Below are 8,664 nucleotides of genomic sequence, written 5' to 3' on the forward strand. Positions count from 1 at the left end.
CCACAAGGTAGGTTTTATTATCCTCATTTTCTTCAAGTTCTCAAAGACTTACTAAATGACAGAACTGAGATTTCAACATAAATATACAAATTTGGTGATTGTATATTCATGGTAGATGTGTCCACATTGGTAGATGAATATAGGTATCTGACTTCACCTCCGTCTATCAAATTAAAGATAGTTTTCTGTACAAAGTAGATTTTCAGCTGAACACTGAAGGGACAATTCAGAAGTGATTCTGAGGGAATGGTGCCAAGCAAGGAGGCCAAATTGGCCATCAGCCTAAAATCAATCAATAAGGAAAGATTTCTTGTTCAGCGATGAGTCATATTATATTCTTCAAGTACGTTTATTGTCTCAGCTCTTCCAAATGTGAAAGTCAGCCCAGGTGGTACCAGGGTGGGCTGAGGATGCAGGAGGGTGGTTTGAGGAGGGAATACGTTTTTGAATGGAGGGCTGTCAAATGGCACATAAACCGGCACATCCAGCACTGCTTCTGGAACAACCGAAACCATGGCAGCTTTCCCTGCTGCCAATCAGTTGTTTCTAACTGATGATGTAGAACAGTTTCCCTTCTCTTCTTTTCCCTAAAACAATTGATTAACAATTTTTAAAAACAATTTATTTAGCACTTACTATGTTGTACAAGGCAGTTCACCTCTACTATTTTTTTTTTTTTTTGGTGAGGTAGATTGGTCACGAGCTAACATCTGTTGCCAATCTTCCTATTTTTGCTGAGGAAGATTGGCCCTGAGCTAACATCTGTGCCCATCTTCCTCCATTTTGTATATGGGACACCGCCACAGCATGGCTTGACGAGCAGTGCGTAGGTCTGCACCTAGGATCCAAACCTGCGAACCCTGGGCCGCTGAAGAGGAGCGCATGAACTTAACTGCTACACCAATGGACCGGCCCCTCACCTCTCCTATTTTTAATGGGTTTTTTTTTAAGGAGTTTAAGATTCAATAAAACTCACCCATTTTAAGTGTGCAGTATGAGCTCTTTTGAGGCATGTACACCCTTGTAACTGCCATCATAATCATGAAATAAAACATTTCCATCACCCCCAAAAGTTCCCTTGTGCCCCTTTTGCAGTAGGAATTTTATTACAACCTGTATTTTGATGACTACAGAATCTAAATCTCCAGGTTCAACCTTGCTTTCAAAGTCTAGGCCAATATTTTTAGCTACCTGCTTGACATATCTACTTGGATGTTATAAATAGACACCTCAAACCAAACATGAATAAAAAATAAAGCCCACGCTTTGTCTTAGCTATGAGAAAACCCTCGTCTCCCACCTCCAATTCCCTTCTCAAACATTTTTCTGTATTCTTCAGTTTGGTTGAAGTAATCATCATCTACCACGTGATATAAGCTAGAAATTTTTAAAAACAATCTTTACTCCTCCCTCTCTTCCACCTCCCAAAAAAGTGATTCTGCTTCACACAAACGTTCTGTAATCAGCCCTTTCCATTTCCACTATCCTCATTCAGATGCTTATCTTGCTTGCAGGATCATAAAAAACTCCTAACTTGTTTCTTCGTGATCCAATTCATTCACCAATCTGCCACTTGAATTTTCTGTTGAAAACCCAGATCTGACTGTTTCTATCCTCTGCATTCAGGGACTGCCCAACTGCGTACAAAATGGCACTGAAATCTTTCACAGCTGGGTCCAACCTCCCCTTCTGAACTCCTCTGCTCCCTACCACAAAGAGCATCCATTTTTATCTTTCTGCGCTTTTCATCAGATCTCTGTCTGTAATGTGCCTCCTCCTCCACCTGAAAGTTCCTGCTCAACTTTCACAGCCCCATTTATATGACTTTTCCTCAGTGAGGCCTTCCCTGACCTCTCCAGATAAAAATAGCCTTTCTCTCTGTTACTCTTGACCTCTCATAGCATGTAACACATACTTTTATCACACTGAATAGATATAGTGGTGAAAAATAGAGCAGGAGAGCTGAGTCAAAAGATGTGAGTCTAACTTAAAAATCTCATCCATCACTTGCTGTGCCGTCAAAGGCAAGTCACCTAACCTCTCTGAGCCCCAGTTATTTAACCTATAAAATGGTAATAATAACAGTTATAATAATACCCTACCGCATAGGACTCTTGTGGTGATCAAATGAAGTAATTATAAATGTGAATGTGATTTGCACTTTACAGATATTATATAGTATAATTACAAACCTATATCTTCTGATAGATTTTGAGCTCCTTGAGTGCAAAACCAATGTCCGCATCTTTATATCCCTTCTACCTAACGTAGTACCTGGGGCTGCCTGTTGCCTAGATTGATTTATGACATAAGTTACCATTTTTGGTAGAATCATATTGTCTTAATTAACTCTCTTAGCCTATTTTCACAATATTTCTTCAAAAGCCAATCATGACATCTTCATTTTTTTTTATAATTGTTTATTGCCTTTATAATTGAATAGTTACATTAAAAGATCTCTAAGGACATGAAATAAATATTCTATACATGATTAATTTTAAATGCCTAGCCATTATATGTCCAGCCCTTTTCTAGGCACTGGTGATACAGAGGCGAACAAGAGACTTCACAGAACTTACATTATAGTGGGGACAATAGCACAAACCAACAAATAAAGATGTTAATTTGTATAGTTCAAGGTGCTACAAAGAGAACAATGTTGAGGGCGGGGCTGATGTAACTGGTGTGGTCAGAGAAAGCCTCCCTGGGAAGGAAAGCCTCATCCTTTGAGCATCAATGATACTGGAGCTTACAATGATTTGTGTATGGAAGTAACCATTCAAAAAGAAGGAGGTACAGCCTTCCAGGCACAGGCAGGAGCACAGAGAGAGGCCCTGAGACAGGAGCCAGCAAAGCAGATGTGAGGAGCTGGAAGAGGTGTGGAGGGAGTGAGGGGCAGTGGTGGGAGATGAAGGCAAAGAAGCAGACAGGGGCCAGATCCTGTATGGCTTGGAAGGTCAGGGTGAAGAGTTTACATTGTATTCTAATTGTAATAGAAACCATTGAAGGGTTTTCAGCAGAAATGTATGATTTGATTTGTTTTTAAAAAGGTTGCCCTAACTGCATATGGAGAGTGCATTCTAGGGGCAGAGGGAGAGAGGCTCAGAAGGCAGGCTAGTTGTCTTGGTCCAGACTAGAGATATTGGTGGTCTGCATTAGGGTGGTAATGCCAAGATGATCGAGAGTAGTAGGTTTGGGGGTATGTTTGGCAGGTAGAACTGACAGGGCTAACTGATGGATTTAATGACAGTGAGTGAGGGAAAGACATTAAAGATGACTCTTAGGATTATGGTCTAAGCAATTAGGTAGATGAAGGTTCAATTTACTGAGTTTACGCAATGCCTGTGGAGGCGCTGTGCTAGGCTCTGAGAATACCGAGATCAATGAAGAAGACACAGTCCTTGCACTGAAAAACTCACAACCTAGTAGGGAAGACTGTTTTCTGTGAGATGCTTTAAGTACAATGACAGAGCTATGCACAGGTTACAATGAAAGGATCAAGAAGGAGCCCCTCGTCCAGTCCAGCTTTGTGAACCAGGAGTCCCATACTCTTGAGACGATAACTAGGAGACTTTCTCGGCATTTGTGAATATGTGCAGTAATCCACATTCTAGGTAAAGCTGTAACTTAACCTTTTATGAATAAAGTATAGTAGTTGTCAGCAGCATCTTTCAGGATCTCTGATTTTTAAGGAAAGAAGGATATGGAAAAAGAGCCAGTAGGCTAAAGAGACTGGACAGAGGCCAGGTGCTCAGCTAACAAGAATGGGAGTCAGTATGGTCTGGGCTTCTGCTATAGCCCCTACTCAAACCCTACCAAGAGTGTGCCTTCAGTTGAGGATGGATTCCAGGTTTTTTAAGTTTTAATTGCAACGGTAACTTTTATGAAATTACCGTATGACTCCTGAATGACTTCTCTCAAGCCTTTTTCTTTCTGGTATTTATTTAATTATTGATATTTGACCAGCTGATAGAGTCACATGTTCCAAAAATCGAAACAAAACAAAAAGATGCAGAGTGAAAAGTCTCTCCCCATCCCTGTTCCTTCCGCCCAGCTCTCCATGCCTACCCACCCTCGTAGGTAGAGATAACTCTTTATATTGGTTTCTCCGTGTATACTTCCAGTGTGTCTTCATGCAAATACAAGCAATTGTTAGGTTCTTTTCTTCCCCTCTTCTTACACACAAGCAAGCATATTATATCCTCTGATCTGCATCTTGCTTTTCCCTCTAACAATGTATCTTGGAGATCTTTCATATCAGTACTAAGAGCTTCCTCATTCTTTTTTTATTTGGTGAGGAAGATTAGCCCTGAGCTAACATCCGTTGCCAATCCTCCTCTTTTTGCTGAGGAGGATTGGCCCTGGGCTAACATCCGTGCCCATCTTCCTCTATTTTATATGTGGGACGCCTGCCACAGCATGGCTTGATAAGGGGTGTGTAGGTGCGCCCAGGATCCAAACCAGCAAACCCCAGGCTGCAAACTTAACCACCGCACCACCGGGCCAGCCCCTACTCATTCTTTTAATGAGGTGCATAGTATTACACTGCAGGATATACCACAGTTTATTTAACCATTCCCCTATTGATGAACACTTGAGCTGTTTCCAGTCTTTGCTATTTTTTTTTTTTTTACTACAAACAATGCTGTAATGAATAACCTGGCACCTTTGTCTGCAGGTATATCCTTAGGATAAATCCCTACAAGTCTCCCAAAGACTTGAATAAAGTCTTCCAAAGGAATATTCTAAGATGGTGTGACTGGGTTTCCAAGTTAGAACCTCAGTTTTCCAAGGATTAACTCTCACATTCCATTAAGAGTAGTTCCTCATTCTTTGGCCTGTAAATTATATCTTTGTATTTTTTCCAATAAGGGAAAATTTTTATATTTAATCTGCCTCTCCTGCAACCAACAATAGTTGGCATGATGTTAAAAAAAATAGAAGAAAGAGAATAAAATTCAGTTTGATTATGCCCCAGTTAATGAATTGCAAGCTCTAGAAAATACTTGAGTTTTCTTAATTCAACATATAGAAGCATCTCTAGAATGAAGTCTCAAATGGAGATGATGGGTTTGGAGTTGAGAACTTATAAAGTGCCCCAAACAGCTCTAGTGCTACCCTAGCCCCAGGGACAAATACCCGTTGGCCATTTTTGAGTAGCATCCCTTTTCATTTCCCTTAGTACGTCTTCATTTTTCCATAGTTGGTTTTGGAAAATAGGTTTAAAATGGGTAGACTTTGGTAAAGCACTTTATAACTGGGCCATGTAAAGTAAGTATTCTATCTTTACTCTAGGCACCGCCCCCCCAAGACTTTTTCTTATTTATTAGATTCCAGATACATGAGACCAGGATGGAAGAATCCTAGAGCACTTAATTTACATAAAATCTTTGGGAGAACATATACAGATGCAGAAATATGTACAAGTGATGCAGCAATGAAAGCTGCCATTTAAAAATATATATGTACATCTTAAGATGCTAGCCCAGCCATATTACTATCATTGTTAGAAAATAAAAATATCTTTCCACATAATACTTTGTTGGTTCCGTTCCACGTGTGAGGTTTTTTTTTTTTTTTAATTATAGCATGAGAGAAAGCATTTAAAAATAAACCATGAGATTGACAACGTGCAGCAAATAGCCACCCAGAAAGCTTTTCTTAGCTCTAAAGCTCACTTCCTCAAGAGAGAATCACAAAATCTACAAATTGTAAAACTGTCCAATTTCTCTGAAGAGTATCTAGTCCCAGCTCTAGTTGAAACTACCTTCCATTTTTAAAATGTCTCATGTAAGGATTTTCCAGTCTGTCTTTTGGCCATTACCTTTCTTTTCCCCCCTCAGCTGGTAAGACTTGGACTCTATCCTTAGGCTATAGCTAGAATTCCTTCTTAAGTGAAAAATAATACTTGATGGAATTATTTCTGCATCTGGTCCCCGAGTATCTGCAGAGGACATCAGTTCTACTGAGCACACTCTCATTTTGTTCTGGGGACTATGGTCCTTCCTTTCTTTCAGTCCATAGGTTTAGGGAGAAGAGTGAGGTCTCCATGCCCACCCCCCATCCCCCAGCCTCAGGAGTGAAACATATGACCTTGGTCTACGTCATCTAGTATATCCTATTCCCCTGGCCACAGTAATCCATTCTAGACCTACTAGAAAAGTTGGCTCTGGATTTGAAGCTAGAGGCAAGTTGTCCCTGGAATGGCTTGCATCCATATTGGGTACATGAGGAGAGAGCTTGCACAAGAGTGGAGCCAATATTGAAGATGCTGAACTGAAAAATGGAGAGAGAGAGAAATCAGGTCCTGGGTCACACTGCTTGAGCCCTGGATCAAGCTTCACCTGAACCAGAAACTCTAAATTATTCATGTACATGAGCCAATAAATTTACCTTTTTGATTAAGCTAGTTTGGACTATATTTTTCATCTCTGGCAAGCAAAGGATTTTTAGTTGATGCAATATCTTCAAACAAAATTAGGCAAATTAAACTCATGTTGTTCCCATGGTTGACAAATTACATGATTTCCCCAGCTAATTCTCAGACTCCTCTCCTCTCACACTTGCGGTGACTCTACCATTGCAGTATACCCATCTAAACACCACGCCCGAGTTCTCTTCCCCCTCCCCAAGGACTCCTCCAGTTCTATGCTTAAACCCAGCCCACTGGAGAAGGTAAAGAAGGAAGGGAGCAGATGGCAACCTGATTCATATTCTTCTTACAGGGAACTAAGCCAATTTATTTTGGGGGTCAGTTCCAGTTCAGTTTCAGCAGTGAATGAAAGTTGTTTGTATCCATTCCTGGTTTGGGCCTGTAATCATCTGCCGTAATCCAAAGTCCTTCACATGGGAAAAATATTTTGAGGGGGGTTAAAGTTTTGTTCCAGTTTGAGGAACTATATAACGTGAAATCAAGTTGCACCTGTCTTATTAGGCCTTTGTGCTAAAAGAGGTGGCATATGGGCAGGATAGAGAGGTGATTAATAGTGTACTTAATACTAGAATAATCAGCCTCGACTACATCCATAATAAGCAGTGTCAGAAAAATCTGCCCTTCAGATTTACTTTTAATATTTCTAATCCACATGAGAGCACACTTTGAAATATCATATCGCATAGTATCCACCAAATTACTAAAATATAGGTTGAAACATCTTTTGAAATTTTTGCCTCTTTTAGAGAAACAGGTATCTTATAGGTGAAATATTTATGGCCTCTATTTGAAAATTATTTCTAATTAGAGTGATAGTCTGTCAATATCTTAAGGCGCTAAGACTTAGTGAGAAATTTTGGGAAGGGATTATTCTCTGGAAAATGTTATTCAAAATCTAGGCTCAGAATATCGACGACCATTTTTAAATTGCTTTGGGTAATATAATGAATATGCTCTGATATGAAGCATCCTTTGTTTTATTGCTTCATATATATAAATAATTTCAAGACACTTACAAAATGCTCAGCTCGTTCCAGGATACTTTTTGTTAGTGGGTGGTATGCAAACAAGAGATGGAATGACAGATGCCATCTATATATTTTACAAAAACACCTCTTGCTTATGCATGTGTAAGCAGGAAGTCGGATTTGACAGGATTTGACAAAGAGATGTCTTACAGATGGCACACGTGAGCACGACAGGTCTTCCTAAACGGATGGAGCTGTAAAAGCAGTTGTCATGAGTATGTGCATGTCTGTCACACCTGTTCTGCAAAGAAATTCCTGCTTGTAAATATGGATCTTCAGAATTGGAGCCCAAGGCTAGCCGAGCTTAGTTCAGTTTTCCATTAGTTCAAGAGAGACTATGACCACCAAAATGGATTGCATATCTTTTTGTGACTCTTCTGAGACTTCTACATTTCCCCTGGCTCTGTGTTGTTTGAAGTTCAAGTTCAAGATGAAAATCCTTTTACTTGGTTCTTGAAGAAATAACCATAATTAATCTTATAGCATTAAATTCATTGGCGATGTGCTGTGGATGGAATAAACTCGTCTTCTGCAAAAGGGCTTGGATATACAGAATTTCAATGCTTCAAATGATGTAATTTTCTATGATATTTAGCCTGCCATTTTTAGTTTGGTATTTGTATAATAGGAAATTTCGAAGAAAAAGCTAGAGAGAGGCTAATTTGCTTGGTAGTGTTTCTGTTCTTTTGTTCTTTTAGAATCTAAAATTAACCAACATCTGCAGTGTCAACAAGGACTCCATATGGCATTCAAGTTTGTACTTTTCCTAAATAATGCATTTGAGGCAATGTAATCTGAGAGGAATTCTGAGGTGATAATGAGTAGAATGCCTTATATTGTATAGCACTTTATAGTTTCAAAGCAATTTAACAACTAGGATCTTATTTGATCCTCACATCAAGGTTAAAAAGCAAGGAGATCAGGTGTTTCTTATTCCGGTTAAACAGATGAGAAGATAGAGGTCCAAAGTGTAGAAGAGAAATGACCGTTGTCACAAACCTGGTGAGTGGCAGAGCGAGAATGAAACCCAGGCCATATCATATGGTTCCTAATTGAATGCCCTTTCTACCGTATTACTAGATGCAGTTATTGGGGCAACCTTTGTTAAACTAGCATGTTTTCAAAATAATAGAGCTCACAAACAACTCTGTAGGAAAATTTAAAACACTCTGTACCAGAAACTAAATAATAAATATGCATTTT

Source organism: Ceratotherium simum, chromosome 11 (assembly GCF_057802395.1).
Source record: "Ceratotherium simum simum isolate JZ-2026a chromosome 11, ASM5780239v1, whole genome shotgun sequence".
In the NCBI taxonomy this organism is placed as follows: domain Eukaryota; kingdom Metazoa; phylum Chordata; class Mammalia; order Perissodactyla; family Rhinocerotidae; genus Ceratotherium; species Ceratotherium simum.